This window comes from Microchirus variegatus (assembly GCF_963457635.1).
Source record: "Microchirus variegatus genome assembly, chromosome: 12".
Classification (NCBI taxonomy): domain Eukaryota; kingdom Metazoa; phylum Chordata; class Actinopteri; order Pleuronectiformes; family Soleidae; genus Microchirus; species Microchirus variegatus.
In genome coordinates, this window is record NC_139813.1 from 2,229,714 (window position 1) to 2,247,132 (window position 17,419).

The following is a 17,419-nucleotide window of genomic DNA, read 5'->3' on the forward strand; positions in this document are numbered from 1 at the left end:
TCAGATCAAGTCTCTTCAGAATGAACTGTTGATACATGCTCTGCACTGGTGCCATGGTGATATGATTGTGAAAAGTGGCATAGAGATCACTGTGTGTGTGTTGCAAACTTACACCTGCCATGTAATGCACTGCTCAGTGTTCAACTTTGACATGGAACAGGAGGAAAATGACTGGATGTAAATCTCTTGAAGATTATTGCCGCCACCATAAGCTTTCTAATCATGACTCGCTTTCTGTTGTTTTATGTATTTAAATATGTATGTAATTTATGTTCTATAAATATTTAATGTATTTATAGTTTTAAAACCAGATTGGAACATTACCAAATTACACGATCAGAATATTAACTACTAATCATTCAATGTAAGCATTACAATGTAAAGATATGAACTCCATGTCTCCAACATACATATTATTTAAGTTAAATGACAATATTAATTGTTCAGTTCTTACCTCAGTCCAAAACACTGAATTTGGGTGGACTTTTCAAAATCATTATGAACATAATCTGAAGCATCTCCCCTGAATGAGTGTCCATGTGACTGTGGGTCACCCACAGAACTAACTGAAGACTCTTTCCTTCAGATGTGAACAAAGTGGGATAACATGAGCACCACACCTTCAGTATTTTGTGTGGGACCTGCCAGCAGACAATGTTGGCCTGCAGTTCATTTCCCACTTATATCCAGTTATTTTTTACATGTACTCTTTGTCTGAGGTGACACTTAAGTTGTCTGTCTGCAACCAGGTGAGCACACATTATTCTGTTGATTCCACATTCATTATTAATATTATTGGTATTATGATGTTATTTCCCAGTGCCCTCAGTCGAGGCTTGGATGTCACTGCTTATTTATCAAAATATTTATTGCTGATCGTAAGCATTTTTACTTTGTATTTATCTGTAAAATGAAACAATAGAATATATACATTTTAAATTTAATTAAGACCTGTTTATTTTTTATCACAGTTAATTTATAAACTACCACATTGCCAATGTTTTTTTTCTATCACTTATTTTAAAAGTGAATCTTAATTTAAACACAAATCTTTATCCTTTCTATTTATTAGTTCCTTCCACATGGAGGATGGCAGGTTATGAAGGCACTAACACACTGGAAGTGTCCAGGTCTGCTCTCCATTTAACAAAACTGTCTTTACAGGAAGGGTGAGACATTGTGCACTGACACATTATTTATAATTGATGGGGCAGTTGAGGTAGAGGTGTGGACAAAGTATGAACACGCTCAGGATGCAGGTCATGCTGGTTTATGAAGGCTCTTACTACCAACGTGCACAACATGCAGCTTTGATGTTACTGCCTGATACAACACTGCTGCCTGTGCATGTGAGAGAGATTGAAGACGTTTTGGGCACATTCTGACACACTTGTCAGTTTGCCGTTTAACTGTCTACACTTGTAGTCAAATCTAGATGGTTTTGCAAAGCGCAAAAGTGGCGTTGCGTTCCCACTTTTTATTTCGCGTCGCTAACAGTCAAAAACCACAACATTAACTCGCCGTAATTGCTAAAATGACTCCTGGATAGGTATCAGAGCAGCTAAGGCAACTTGAATGTCGGACAGATCCAACATGTTTGTTGTTGTTTGGCTGTACTGCACATGGATCTGACGTCAACGCGTACAGGAGGATAGCCAGCGTGACCACGCTGAAGTTGGCACCACATTCAACGAATGTGGTGCCAACTTCAGCGTCGTGCCAGCGTGAGCAGCTCAGAAAACACTTTTGCGTTTTCAACCCTTTAGACGGGAACGCGACATCGGAGCGTTTTTAAGATTTCCACTCTGGAGGGTGGGTTAATTTTTTTGCGAGAAAATTAAGCATTTACCTTGATCCACACAAACCCAGTGTACCAAAATGGTCACATTTTAGGTGCATTAGTATAATGGATGTAGCCAAGGAAGGATAAAAGCATCAACTGACCTTTCCACTCGTCTGAACACCTAAACAACACAAAAGAGCTTGATGGATGGTTATTTTTTCACAACTTGCGTAATGATGGATAACTTCTGCTGCTCTGCTGCCTGTAGACTTGCTCATTTGTATGTGTTGGGTTGACAATCACACCGGTGTTTTTCCGTCTGTTTGGTATCAGGCATGTTGTTTTCCGTTAATATAGCACCTCTCAACATGGACTGGGTCATAGCACAGCTCTATGAAATTGCTGTGTTGTGACGTTGTTTTATACGCGACAAGCAAATGAGTGACTAGTAAAACAGTTCTTCAGAGCACTGAATTATTAGAATCCGTTTATTATAAAAGATTACTTCAGTATTCCTGAATGAGCAGAGCACAGACCCCGTCTGACACGGTCACTAAAACTGAAATGCCAGTGAATGTGGTTGTGATTGGGCTCATGATCGCTGGCTTTCAGCAGTGCTGTTTCTGAATACTCCAGACTCCTCTGTTCAATATTGACATGTTAGACATTTCCCAAGATGAACAGGTTTTCTAAGTCTTTTTAACTTTAACCTACAGTTATACATTGTTGGCTTTGATTCTTATGTTGGACATCACGCTCATGACTCTTGAGTGATGACAATCTCTGAATCACTGCCTTGCAGTCTGTTGACGTCACGTTTTAGTGTCAGAGCTGTGCCGTGCTAGAACTGTATAATGTAAAACCACCATGATGCGATTGTTTTCAGGCTCAGTTAAATTGGATAATGAAAACATAAACCTGTGAGTGTTGATCCTGTTCTATAGTCCAGGCCTCTGGGTCAGCTTTCTGGGCCAGCACTTCTTGCCTGTAAGGTGAGAAATTCACTGTGAATGGAAATAACAATATTTGTTTTAAAAATATTTCAAGGCCTATCAATTAGGCAGCAACTAAAGATTACTGTTTTTTTTATCAGTATATTGACCAGTTGTTTGGTTAATCAGAAAATAAAGATTAGTGTTTCCTATTAGCACTTTGAGTCATTATAAAATGACCCCTCCCACCCAAAGTGCCTATGAATACATTCCTGGTTTTCTAAAATATTGTGCCTTCATGTATGTTTCTATATCCATGTATTCTTGGAGGAATGGAATGTTAAAAATGAATGTTGAATGTAATCTCTGACTTGTGGTTTATTTTCTAATGACACATTGCAGTTCCAACAAATAAAACATATTTATAATGTGTAAGTAGGTTTTTCTTGAGTATTTCACTGAGTTTAGGACCACAATTAAAACTAAGACATTGTTTTGCTTAAATTCAACCTACTGACAAAGATAAGGTATTAAGCTGGGCAATGTTACTTATCCTGGCTAAACTTGCATAAATGACCATGGCTATTCATTCTTTGGTTAGATACTATATGTATGCTGCTGCTCAATCCATCAGCTGTCACTCTAATCAGAAAAAATATTTTATGGTTATTCATCATCTGGATTTATTTTACAGTGTTCATCTCTTTCATTAATCTACGGTAAAATATTACAGCGATTACATGTGATATTTTAAATCTGATTAACTTCATGTTTGTATTTGATAGGAATGTTTTTGCAGTTGAAATGATTAGAAACAGCTGAGGTTGTAAAGGTGGTTTCAACTCGAGAGCCATTATATGAAATATTCATTCATTCCTCTGCATTTGTGTCACAATGATGTTTTATGATGAAGTGCTGATACTTAGACAACCATGAGATTATTGATTAATTATCCAGTGATATCCAAAGTTAAGCATCACCCAGCACAGAGCCAGGAATTATCTTTTTTATTTTATTTGAATTATTGCAAGCTGTATGTGATTAAAATCAGTGACTCATGTATTTATGATACCACAGGTGCAGAACTTTGTCTTCTGTTCAGACAATTTGTCACTTCAACAACTATGCAGGAAACCCTATAGCAACTCCTACTGGCCATAAACTGCTATGGCACACAAATGTCACAATAACAATATTAATTGTTGTCCTAGTTTTCTCTGGTGTGATTGGACACTGGACTGAATACAGATCCAACTCAAACTGAGAGGTAACTGTTTGATGATTTCAGTGGAGCTCATTTGCAAAAAATAATAACAAAAAATAGTTATTTTATGAGATTAATGAAATCCTGAGTCAAAGAAGCCAACCACACCTTACAGCATAGAGCAGTATAGAACCATACAAAGGAGTATAAATACATTTAATGTAAAAATACATTTGTACAATATAATTATGAAGATTATATGATATAGTTAACATGTTTGTACACTATAATTATTACATTATACAACATTGTTTGCCTTCGATCTTGTTTTAACTTATGGTATTGGTATTGATAACAAACATTTTTCCTCAAAACCCTCTCCTAACTGATTATTATTTTCTCACATCATTACAATAATATAAAGAAAACGTCTGATAATATTAATACATTCAGAGAGACAGTGGTACCTTTGCCATGTCAGTACATATGAAGTTACTTATTGTGATTTTACTCCAGTCTCATAGATAACCGTAGATAGCGGCTTCACTATGTAGTATATATGTATATATATCCATCCATCCATCCATCCATTTTCCACCGCTTATCCGGGGCCGGGTCGCGGGGGCAGCAGTCTGAGAAGGGACGCCCAGACTTCCCTCTCGCAGGACACTTCCTCCAGCTCTTCCGGGGGGACCCCAAGGCGTTCCCAGGCCAGCCGGGTGACGTAGTCACTCCAGCGTGTCCTGGGTCTTCCTCTGGGTCTCCTCCCGGTGGGACATGCCCGGAACACCTCCCGAGGGAGGCGTCCAGGGGGCATCCGATACAGATGCCCGAGCCACCTCAGCTGGCTCCTCTCGATGTGGAGGAGCAGATATATATATATATATATATATATATATATATATATATATATATATATATATATATATATATATATATATATATATATATATATATATATATAGCATATATATACATGGAGCAGCATGTATATATATGTTTATATATAATATATATAAACATATATACGTATATATGTACATATATATATACACTGTATACCCACACATATATGTATGTACATACAGATGTGTGATTTGTCCAAAAAACAGAAGAGGGGAGTTTTTTTTTTTATTATTATAATTAAATTCAAGGATATGAACATTTTGCTTTAACTTGCCTAACTAGGCCCACCATGTTACTTAGACATTGCATATGTAGCAACGTTTGACTTTTTGTTGCAATCCATCCACAACAATATTTTTACTTTGTTTTCAGTCTATGATGTTACCTGTAAAATGAAAAAGTGTGAGTCTCTCCACTGGCTGTTAAAGGAACTGCTAATCCATGGAGCGAGGCTGGTCATCTGCACTGATGCCTCTCCTGGACGGATGACATCCCTTAAAAGTTCCAGGACTGTTTGTTTGGATTTGCTCATCAAAGCGGTAGGACCACAGTTGACTGACACCCAGGCGTTGGCTGATTTGTTGAACTTTGGTTCCACTAGGATGGCTCAGAGGGTTCTGGAGCAATGGAGGTGGATGATCACTGGAAAAAAGAAGAGCCTCATTGTGAAGTACAGCAGAGGTGTCGCTGTGCCAGTCAAAACGGACTGTTTTCCCAATCTCACCCTCTGCCCTGCAGGTGAGCTGAGTGCCCCCTACTGGTCCCTCATAATCCAGAGAAACTGAGCCTCCAGAAAGCTGACAAAAGAACCCTCTACATGAAATGTGTAAAGGCCATCCACAGAAAGGTTCTCAGCTACAGACCATCCACTGTGTGGACAGAGAGACGGTGGCAGAAACACCATATGTCCACAGTGGAAAGGTTTTTATAAACCTTCCCTCAAAAAAAAGTACTGGTGACCTCCAGTGGAGGATTTTGCATGGTGCCATATCCTCCACTGCTTTCATCTCTGTGATTAACCCGACTGTTGCATACAAGTGTCCTTTTTGTGTTTTCACATTTTTACTGTATGTTGCGGGCTCATGTTTTTTTTTAATCTGTTGACTCATGTTTTTAGCCTTTTTAATTAAACGTTTTCTCTGTCTGTTTTTATTCCTGGTGCTGGTTTTAACAAGACAAACAAAGTCAAATGGCAGCTTTTAAAGCTCACATAGAGTGGTCCTGTTGCACATATATGTTAGTTATGGAGGTCTACTTACATACATTAACTTGTTTTTATGGTCAAAAACCTCCTACCTGCTGTAAACGAGCCGAAATGTAGATAGAAATCTCTCTTTTCTAATGCTCTCCTCAGCCATGATATTTCAGACTGAACTCTCACACCCAGAAGACAGAGCGTGTTGTGATTGGCCAGCCAGTGTAGAGCCTTCCCAACTGTCTTGTGATTGGCCAATACCCAGAAGTGACATAATTAGCACACCAGCTCTCAGAAGCACAGCTCCCCCCTCTGGAACGGTGGATGCACTGCTCCTCATTATCAAAACATTGTTTTAACAGTGTTTAAAAATAGCTTCTTCACGACTCCCCGCCCTTTGATGACCTTTGACCCGGAGTCAGACCCAGAGTCAGAAGACACTGTTGCTCGTGAAACACCTCCACAACGGACATTATTCTTCTTCTGTGGTTCAATGTACGCAACCGGATGTGCCCGGACTAGTGCCCGGAGCAGGACGATCTGCTGTTCAGGAGAACTGGTGTTTACGTAACCGGACCGGGTTTTTTCAGAGATCTCTCTGAGCCCGAGATTACAATGAAACACAGCGTTCTCAGCAGTGGCTGAACTGTTTGTTTAGAACCTTCAGGGCTTCATAAACAAGGTAATGACACAGATACACACTAAAAAACAGCGTTAATTAGAACTTCCGTTCTAGGTCCGCTTTAAATATTCTTTCAGGTGAAGCAAAGCTTGCCATGTACATCACCAGAAAAAACAGGTTAGAAAACAAAGAGGGTCAGGAGGTCAACCCAGCATTTGCCTGCGACATCAGAGTCAGAATACGGTTAGAATTCACCATGACAAAAGATTGAGACACTTAAAAATCTAAGGTTTGAAAAAAAAACCATTTGATTGAATTAATGTTTTTTGTTTGTTTGTTTGTTTGTATGTTTTGTAAGAAAATGTAAATAAAGTTTTGATTTAAAAAAAACCAAAAAGTTTCTCTCCCCTTTAATGCCCCCCCTTTTTCCTTTCACCCCAACCTGTCGAGGCAGATGCTGCACATCTTTGAGTCTGTCAGAGATTTCTTCTTCTGTTAAAAGGGAGTGTTTTCTCTCCACTGATGTGCTAGTGTTTGCTCATTGTGTGAATTGTTGAGTTTCTCTGCTCTGCATGATGTTGTCTATGTACAGTGACTTGAGCAGTGCATTAGTGTGCATGCACATACATCGTCATTAAAAATGCATTGGAGGGTATGTTTTTCTAAAAAAAACTTTTTTAACATGAGAGTCAATGGGAGAATTTTCGGGCGATTCTCCACGTCTATCAAATCGCCCCAGAAGAGGCGGAACCATAAAACGTGACTTGAATCTGACAATTCTGATTGGACAATGATGGATAATATGTCACTGATAATAACTACCTTTGCTGGCAGAAACAGCTGAAAAGAATATTAGTACTAAGGATCTTTGGGTTAAAAAAATTCTCTTTCTCCTCCTAGTTGGTAGGGCGTCGCCCAAATCGTCCCTATGCACCGTCCGCCCTCTGGACTTGAAATAATGTATGTTGTGATTTGGCGCTATACATATAACATTTAATTTAATTGTACAGTATAATTTTTACGTTTATAGAATATTGTTAGTGTAAAGTGAAAAGGGTTAGGAGAAGTAATGAAATACAACAGGAAAGATGTCTGTGATGGTGTCTATTCAGTTCAAATTTGACAAACACCTGCAGTTTTGCTGTGTATGCAGAGACATTAATATAAAACTTCTATATAATTGTGTTGATATTAGATGTTGGTTCTGGATTTCCTTGGAAGTGTTTTTGCCATTTTTATTTAACACCTCTCATTAAGGTTGTGTCAGAATGTTGAAGTAAAAGCTTGACTTTGTGTGATAATAAATGCATATATGTAGCATATTCTCAAATGAACTGTAACTTTTAATTTGTTACTGAATATCCATTTATATTTTTACACAACTGCACCTGGGGGAGAGTTGTTGATGCAGTATAAAAAAGGCACTAACGTTACACCCATCAGAATTTTCTGTTAGAATAGAGAAACTGTCAAACATAGACACCATTTAATGATACATTTACATTTCCACGATAAAAAACCCCCCCAAAAATACAGGCAGCTAAATAATGTTCGGATGATGTTCTACGACACAATTTCATTCCTCATATAGAACAACCTTCGAACACTGTTTGGAAGCTGGTGGTTAACTCTGTCTTTGAAATAATCACTCATTATTGAGGCACCATTACCACTCCTTCACATGTTTTGAAATAAAAACGGAAGCAAAAGCCGCTCTGCCCCCCCGCCTCTGGAACTCCCTCCCCCCCTGGCATCAGGAACATTGTCTCATTCCCCATCTTCAAATCCCATCTGAAAACCCACATATTTAAACAGGCCTACTCCCTATAACTCTCAAACTCTCTACCCGTTGCTGTTACTTTTTGTTGTTATTATTTAGTTGTTGTACAGCGACCTTGAGTGTCTTGAAAGGCGCCTTCAAATATAATGCATTATTATTATTATTATTATTATTACTTTAGTCATGAAGTCACGCGTGACTGTTTGTGATGAGTTGAGTCAAGTCAGTGGCAGTTGCTAATATTTCTGTGAAGCCAAACCTGATCTCCAATTTGATTTTCTCATTTGTCCCACCTTCTGTGTCAGTACACCAGGCACCACCACTGTTTGGGATTTTCTTTTCTATCTTGTGCTTGGACTCATCAAACGACTCGCAGACCTCAACCCCGTACGTGAAGACATTTTTGCGAGATGCCACCAGCTCTGGGTTTTTACCAAACATCACAGCTCCTTTCAAAACTGCTTATTGGGGCCCAAAGGGACACAGAACTTTATACTGAGGAAACTGACTGCTGATGTGTTGCCTCAGAATCTCGCTTTGAGCATATCCTCCCACCAACAGGATGTTTGTGATCTTCAAATCTTTCTCCTCTGAGATCCTGTGTGATACTCTTTAGAGACTCACTGAAGAAAGACTTAATCTTCTCTTTTGATATTTTAATTGAGCCGTTGTTCCATGATGCACCCTGCACTGTTTTAAAAAACTATGCTATTTCTTTCTTTGTCTTTATCATTTCTCCCAGACTATAATAGGGAGAACCGTGCATCTTTGAAACGTGCAGTCATACATCATCATCAGGACCTCAGTGGGAGCTTCACATTCACTTTTCGTCTCATACACCATCACAGAAGAGCTGTCTGAGGAATTCTTTGAATTTTTTGTCTATAGATTGCCCACCCTGATTATTCCAGAGGCCACATGCAACTCTTTCAGGCCTTCTCCCTTCAGAACTTCAGGTACAGTTATGTCAACAGTTCCACCTGAAATACACAGTCGGTGAATTTGATGAAATCAAACCATAGTAACAATACATTTTTATCGGTCTCCACACTTTTATTATACAGTATATATGTTAAACTTTATGAATTATGCTGTGAGTTTTGTATGTATGGAGTCTTGTTGGTCATTCAGTAAACAGTGTTGCTGCAGAACTCTTGTGCTTGAGGCTGTCATACTGACATACACATTGATATTTTCAGTAAAGGGTAAAGCATGATTTAAAAAAAAATTAAAAATTAAAATAATAATAATAAAAATTATTTTATTTATATTTTTCTCATTGTGAATACCTGAAATGATGATGCAGAATTGAATTCTGTCAACACTATACTGTATAGCTAGTAATTTAGTCTCCATGTGATATGACTTTGGTAATAATACTGAACCCATAATAATGAAGTATGAATAATGGCATATTTAATTATTATGGTTTCATATCCATTTGATTTTATCTACATAATCATATTTTCAAATTTAGTTGAATCAAATTCAGGTTATAGTTAATTGTGAAACCAATTCAATTTAATTTAATCCGTTTAAATATGGCAGCTATGAAACAATCATCATTCATTGAGTTGACAAATCAGTTTTAAATAAATTGACCAGACCAGTCCAGTAGGTGTCAGTGATGAGGCTGGACTCTCATTCTTCATTGTTTCATTTGTGTTTGACTGATCTTGATCACATTCAAATGGATGAAAATGTTATATACAATTGAAGTACATAAATCTAAATAAACATGTATGTGAGTGAACAACAGTAATGCATACAGTACCTTCACAGTCAACAACAATGTACTGTGTTCCTGGAGTGTGATCCAGTTGGTCTCCTTCTCCACCATCAGTAATGAAACCACACCAACTTACACCAGATTGATGCTGCTTCTGGCTCCTGGGACATGAAGTCAATCTGCCTCACTACTATGCCACTGCAGGACAAACATACTGCATCCAACATCATGTGGAACATTTAAAAATATATATGCTAATGATATATATGATCAGTCGACTGATCGAGCAAAGACGGCCTGTAACAGCAACATTATCTGACATCTGAGTCACACAGAAAGGAAAAGGTACCTTGATTAGAAACCAGAACAGTGGATCCTGCTGGAAGACCTTTTAAAAGCCCTCAAGCCTTTTGAATGTGCCACTGTGTTCATGAGTGCAGAGAAATACACAACGATATCTACGATATCTCCACTTGCCCGTTGCAGGCTTTTCAATTCCCTGCTACCAAACCACTACAGGAGCGATGTAAAAGGTAGCCTTCCTTTTCAGACACAGCAGCAAACCCAGTGATTCTTGCGTCAGCCCTTGACCCAAGGTTTAGGAAACTGCAGTTTCTTTCCCCTAAAGAAATCCTTCATGTTCAAACCAAAGTACAAGGACTGGGATTGGAGAGATGGAGAATGTTCAGCAGTCCGTCACTGCCACCGATACAACTTCTGCATCAACACCTCCTGCCACTCTACTTGATTCACTCCTTAGTTCCAGCAGTGAAGAAGGCGATGGAGCAAGCGAAGATGATGATGATGATGTCCACCGTGCCCAAGTAGGGGAAGAAGTCCTCAGATACTTTGGAGAAAAGAAACTTGCAAAGGAAGAAAACCCATTACAGTGGTGGAAGAACAACCAGGACAAATATCCAATATTGGCCAGGCTAGCCACGTCCTACTTATGCATCCCTGGCACCTCAACACCATCAGAGCGGCTGTTCTCTGCAGCAGGCAACATACAGTAGCTTCCAAGAAGAGAGCCAGCTTCAGCCAGGACCATGTAGACATGCTTACACTTTTGCACTGCAATGCACAGTTCGGCAATAAACAGTTAAGTGAACAGTGAGTGTGTGTGTGTGTGTGTGTGTGTTAGAGCACCAAGCAAGACCGCTTTAATGTTAATGTTGAAACAAATACTGTGGACAGATGGGTAATTTGAATTTGCATTTGCAAATACTAATGGTTCTGCACTTATTCAAATGCATATCAGTGTTGTTAATGTTACAGTGTTGTCATTTATTGCCTTATTTTGTTATGCAACTAACTTTTATCCAGTGTCCCTCTCTCCCTCTGTCTCTCTCCCCATCTCTCTCACACCTCGCTTGTCTGTCTACCCACCACCACCCCCCTGTCCGGCCGGGTCCTCCTACACCACTGAATAAGTAAATATATAAATCAATAAAAAATAATAAACATGCATATATAGCAAGACCGGTATTACAGTCCTGTAATAACTCGTTGTAATTACACCAACAGACATGCAGTCAAACATAGTGCATGCTCATGGTAGTGGACAGGACAGGTTAAAAAAATAAAAATAAATAAAGCTGCCCTTTTTACTGTTACTGATACAGTTGATTAATTGGGATAGTCCTCGACAAAATAAACTAAACTAAACAAACAGCCATTCTCCTCTTTGACCACTTGGTAGTGCCCTTGCTTCAGTAAAAAGCCTGGTCAACTAAAGGTGTTCACTCCCTCTCCCTGTCACTGTGTGTGCGACTGTGTGTATGTGTATGTGAGAGTGAGAGCCGTTCTGCAGTGCAAGAGTCGAGATTTTTTTTGATGGTACTTGTTTTAGCAATGCTACAATGATCATACAGTATAATAAGGTATTACGTGTGACCAAGCCTTAGGGTCACACTTATAATACCTAACTCTAACCATCTCTTAAACCTGGAGTGGAACCATAATTAATGTGTAGTGAAACCTGTTTGTCCTACTATTTCATGTCAACAGTTCGCAGGCGCAGCAGCTTCAGCGGGGAAGACACTCAGACACTTCTCTCCCCAGCTATTTCCACCATTTCCTCTGAGGCCACATCCAGACGGAAACAGCACAAAACATAAACAATCATTTTCTTTGCCGTTTTCAAAAAGTTCCCCATAAACATGGCATTGTTTCAGGAAATATCTCCGTCCACAGGGAACCCCCCAAAATGACTCAAAATGCTTTAGTACATATGCCAGGACTGTAAGTTGTTACAACGCTGCACCAAATGCAGAGTTTGGTACAGAATGAGACTGAATGAACCTTGCCAGGAGAAAGAACGGGATTTAAATGTAAACACGTTGATTTGTTGTTGTGTTTACGTTTTGTGCTGTTTCCATGTATTTAGCAACTTTTTTTCTTTTTTTTTTTAAGCAACGAGCGGCACATCTATTGACTTTCTGTCATAAACCTAAATATTTTGCGAGAAGGAACGTACAATTCTGCCACACGGGTGAGATCCATCAAACTATTTTTTATTTTTGTTTTTAATACAGTATATTTATTGGGTTTTGTATTTTCCTGTCTATCTCCAATCAACTGTCAATTAAAGGCAATAAAAAGCCCAAAAAATATACTTAAATTATTTACAGTCATAGTTAACGTTTTGTTTTTTAATCACGTTAATCTCTTCTTCACGGATGCCCCCTGTACCGGCAGTGTCTTACCTTTGCTGTTTATCTAAACAAGTTATTTCCACTGGAACTGTCACGATCTCACCTGCACCTTCAGCACTTTTATCAGTTTTAGTTTGTTTTGTTTTTGTTGCTGCTGCTGCTGTGTTCCTCTTCCCTCTCTCTCTCTGCAGGAGGCGTGGCTGACCTACTTTCCCTGAAGACGCTGGTGATCGTCTACACCTGCGCGGCTCTGCCTCACCTGCTGCTGATCGGCAATCAGAAGGTCTCTTAAGCGGAGCCGCCCCGTTCACCAGCGTCAGATCGTTTTTCCACCTCAGTTGGTAAAGTCATGCTCCAGCTCTCTCTCGTATTATCGTTGACTTCCTGGAATCCTCACTCGCTTTCTCTGCTCCAGGTCACCACGTCTCCTGCACCTCTGAGAACCACTGGTTGTCGTCAGTTTTCCCTCTTCTCCTCGGAATCTCCTCCGTTGACTCCTCTTCAAGCCAGTGAGTTTGTTCCGTGTAGGAACACGTGTCGTCTCCTAGCCACACCAACCCAGGCACAGCTGCATCGGCGTCACTTACCTGTCTCTCGCTCTTCACTTCCTGTTTTTAGCGAAGTCGCTTTTTGTTCTCCGTTTTTGTAAATAAATATTATTATTTTACATACTTACCGTCTCAGTCTGCTTTCGGGTCCACCTCTCCATCTCTCCGATTATCTCCCTGAGATAATCATGACAGGAACAAAACCGTTTCTAATGAAGAACTACACTTCCCAGCATGCTTTGGGGACAAATCCCGGGTCTGATTGATCATTACAGAGCGACATTAGATCATTCTGATTAGAGAAGGGCGAATGTCCGCGTCACCCAAATACGTCATACGTGCTAACTAACAGCACTGTGATTGATGGGTCTGATTTATTTATTTGTTTATTATCTGCAGCAGAGAAAACGCAAGTTCAGTGTTGCATGGTCAGAAATTCTGCTTCCTGTTTTTTTCATATTTACTTACAGCACAATATATGGACCGGATTTTTATTTGTATTTTCTAATTATTCAGAGTTAGAGTTAAAGACAATAACACAGTAGAATGTAAATGGCTTTGTCAAAACAATAAATTACTTTATAAAGCCACTGTTTTGTTATATATCAATCTTTTGATCTGCCACAATAATGTAACAATGAATTTAAATGAAAATACCTCAAGTTGAGGGCTTTTCTCAGCAATTTAGAAGTGAGATTAAAAATTTGATTAATTTGATTATTTGTGTTAATTACAGATCATAATTAATTAATCGCACAATTGTTTTAACCACTTGACAGCACTACATGGAATACGCAGAACTGACCTGAAATATAGACATAGGTATGTTTGATAATTTTGTCCAGTGACGACAAGCATCAGCTACCTGCCATAACAAAATCAACCCACCAACAGTAAAAGTAAACTGTAGATGACTTTTTACAGATGGGCCTGCTGACTGACTGCGTCTGTGATTGAGACCAGCCTTTTAACAAAAACTGGTTTACACCTAATTCAGACAGAGAAAGTCTGAGTGGTGCAGTTGCTCACTTGAGGCAGGGCATCGTGAAGTAGAAGCCAGTGAGTGGCTGAGTCAGCCATCACTACTGAGTGAAGCTGACATGTGTTGGGTTAATTGGACTGGAGGGTCAAATTACATCAAAAGACGTCACCCGCTCCTTTAAAATGGCTGTAATTAGGACATTCTTTAACTTGGCAGACTACAGAGGAACAAGAATGAGAACGCATTACAACCACCCAGGTGACACATTCAACAAGGTCAGTTTATACTGCACAATAAATCATCCCAATACCATACAATTCAGACAGGGTTATATTTTTGGAGAATTGGCTTCTGGTTAAATTGTATTTCATAAATGAGGAAGGCTTAAAAAACAATGTCTCTGCTGTCATCCAGGTCATAGTCTTCTTCTGTATTTGGCCCAGGTATTCAACCTCTGAGGCTGATACAGTACATGTCTAGAGAGTTGTTAAGTTGAACAATGCAGATCATTCACTTCTCCCACTTTCAGGTTGTTGGTTTCACCTGAGACAAGGTGTGTAAGGGTCACCTAAGACCAGAGTCTAATATTGGGTGTTGGACTTCACTGTTGTTGTAATGTGTTTGCTTGTTGATCCTTTTTGGAAGAGAGTGCAGGACAGTATTGTAGGTGGCTGATTTTACTCTTAGTCCACCTCCTATGTTGAGTACTGGTTTCTCCAGATAACATAGTCTTCCCTGGTCAGAATGTCAACATTCTCATCCTCAAAAGAGTGTCTCTTATCCTTCAGATGTAGGTGGACAGCTAAGTCCTGTCCAGATGAGCTGGCTCTTCTCTGCTGTGACGTGTTTATGCAGTGGTTGTTTGGTTTCACCAATGTAGAGGTCAGGACTGCAACTAAATTGCACTGCATAAACCGCTTTGCTTTGTTTGTGTCTGGGGGTTTTGTTCTTAGGATGTGGTGACTCTACTCTGAGCCTCTCCCTGATGACCGAGCTTCTCACCCAGACACCCTGCAAAGGAAACCCATGCTCGTTCTTTCAGTCACTATGGTCACCCCTAGCTTGTGTCCATAGGTGAGGATAGGAACATAGATTTACCGGTAAATTCTTCTTCACCATGACAGACCGATGCAGAGCCTGCATTACTGCAGATGCAGCACCGGTCCGTTTGTCATTCTCCCACTCCATTTTTCCATCACTCGTGAACAATACCATGAGATACTCTTTCACTTGGGGCAGGATCTCAGATGTTTACAGAACACAACAGTGTAACAACAGTTACTTTGCTTAAATAAGTATTTATATTGGGCTATTTATACTTTCAGTTAGTCTGCAGTTCAGCCACATAAATAAACCTTGGCTTGACTTGAGATGTTTTCTTTGATCTTACTAAAGGTGACTGTATCATCTTTTTTTTTCATTATAAGTGTTTCCTCTCTTCATAGGTTTCCATTATAAGCTGTTGTTCTCTTGGTGACACGTGTCTTCTCCATATCTGCATTAAATCGGAGATCAACCTCATGGTCTGCTACAACCCATCAAGGCCTGAAACGCCTGGAAAAAATGCCATCAAAACCTGAGGTTCAATGCCCACTAAATGACTGATTTCTCAGGAACACAATTCAAAAAGCATTTGAGAGCTTACACCTGTGGCTTTATTTTAATTTAGATACAAAAAAATTAAAGTGAATAACTATAAAAAAACAGTAAGAAAATAATGTAATATCAACGTGTGTCAGTGCCTTGGTTTAGTCCTGATGGAGAGTGAAGAACAAGAACATCATGTAATGACTGTAACAGTCTGCTTCACATGTGACAGTGATAGTGTTTACAGCGCTGTGGCATCTGCAGGTAAATCCACTGTCACCTGCGGTTGAAAACACTCCATAGATTACGGTGGTAATTCTTCATCACATTCAAAACCTTCAAACTCATCGTCGTTATCGCCAACCTCGTCATCTTCAAACATAATTATGTCTTAACCATAAATCACCACGGTCGATTGGTTCAGTGCGTTCAAAGATATCAGCAGTGATGTCATCGAAGCTGAGAAACTCCTCAAAATCATAGCCTTCAGAAATCTCTCCACTGTCAAAGTCCTCCATGTATGTGAGAAGTAATTCAAAACAATGCCGTGAGGAACCCTTATACCCCCCGAAAATTGAGGTATCCGTGCTCCCGGCTCTAATGGTAGAAATACGGCAATGCTTTCCCGGCGTCAATGGGTTAAAGAGACGTGAACGTGCACTAACTAGCTGCTCCTCTCATCCTGGTTTGACATTCGAGCAACGGTCTAATCAGGATGAATTTAGCATAGGTTAAGGCCCGCTTCCTCAGATATCCTGGATATCTTAATTCTACTACTTTCGTGCAACAGGCTGGGATGGATCAGACTACACAAATTCAGTGTGATTTTTAAGCATTTTGGTCGTGACTGACACATTTGGTCGGTGTCATTCTTTTATTGTTGCCAGTCCCCCGAACAAGACACAGCAAGTATCTGGTTGATTGATAATCTGATATGGTGACCATCATGAATGACAAGAATATCCTGAGTCTGATGCTGGGATAAGAAAGAAATCTTGCACCGAAATTATGTAACTGAACACGACCATGGACCATGGACAGACCCAAACAAAGTTATCACAGTGAAATGAAGAGAAAATGACTCAAATACAGAAATGTTCAAAGTTTGTGACAACATCAGTTTGGTACCAGGAATCAAGCCACATCCAACAATCCTCTTACTAAACTTACTAAGATAAAACGTGGAATGCTGACAGTGTAACAAGATGAACTGGCACAGACAAAAGTAACTTTCCTTTTGTCAGTGTCTTAATATGCTGAAGGAGGGGAGAAAATGAGAAGCTGGTGTGACACACAGGCATTGTAACAACGCATTATGTAATAACACAGCATTATGTAATAATAGAATACATTTGCACGTCATTATGTAATAACTGCCACATTTTGTAATAATCTCCCGCATTATGTAATAAACTTCTTGAATGCAATATGTAATACATTTTGCCGCATTATATAAGTTATTACATATTGCGGTTGTTACTACATAATGAGGTGTGT

At 39.4% G+C, this 17,419-nt stretch overlaps 1 pseudogene across 1 annotated transcript; it reads right to left on the reverse strand.

The window, feature by feature from the left end:
* Nucleotides 1–8,611: 8,611 nt before the first annotated feature.
* On the reverse strand, nucleotides 8,612–11,207 carry LOC310935222 (heat shock 70 kDa protein 12A-like; annotated as a pseudogene). The gene is made up of 4 exons: nucleotides 11,099–11,207; nucleotides 10,905–10,998; nucleotides 10,197–10,312; nucleotides 8,612–9,402 (listed from the first exon to the last, which is right to left on the reverse strand). The product of its transcript is annotated as a heat shock 70 kDa protein 12A-like (transcript).
* Nucleotides 11,208–17,419: the final 6,212 nt, after the last annotated feature.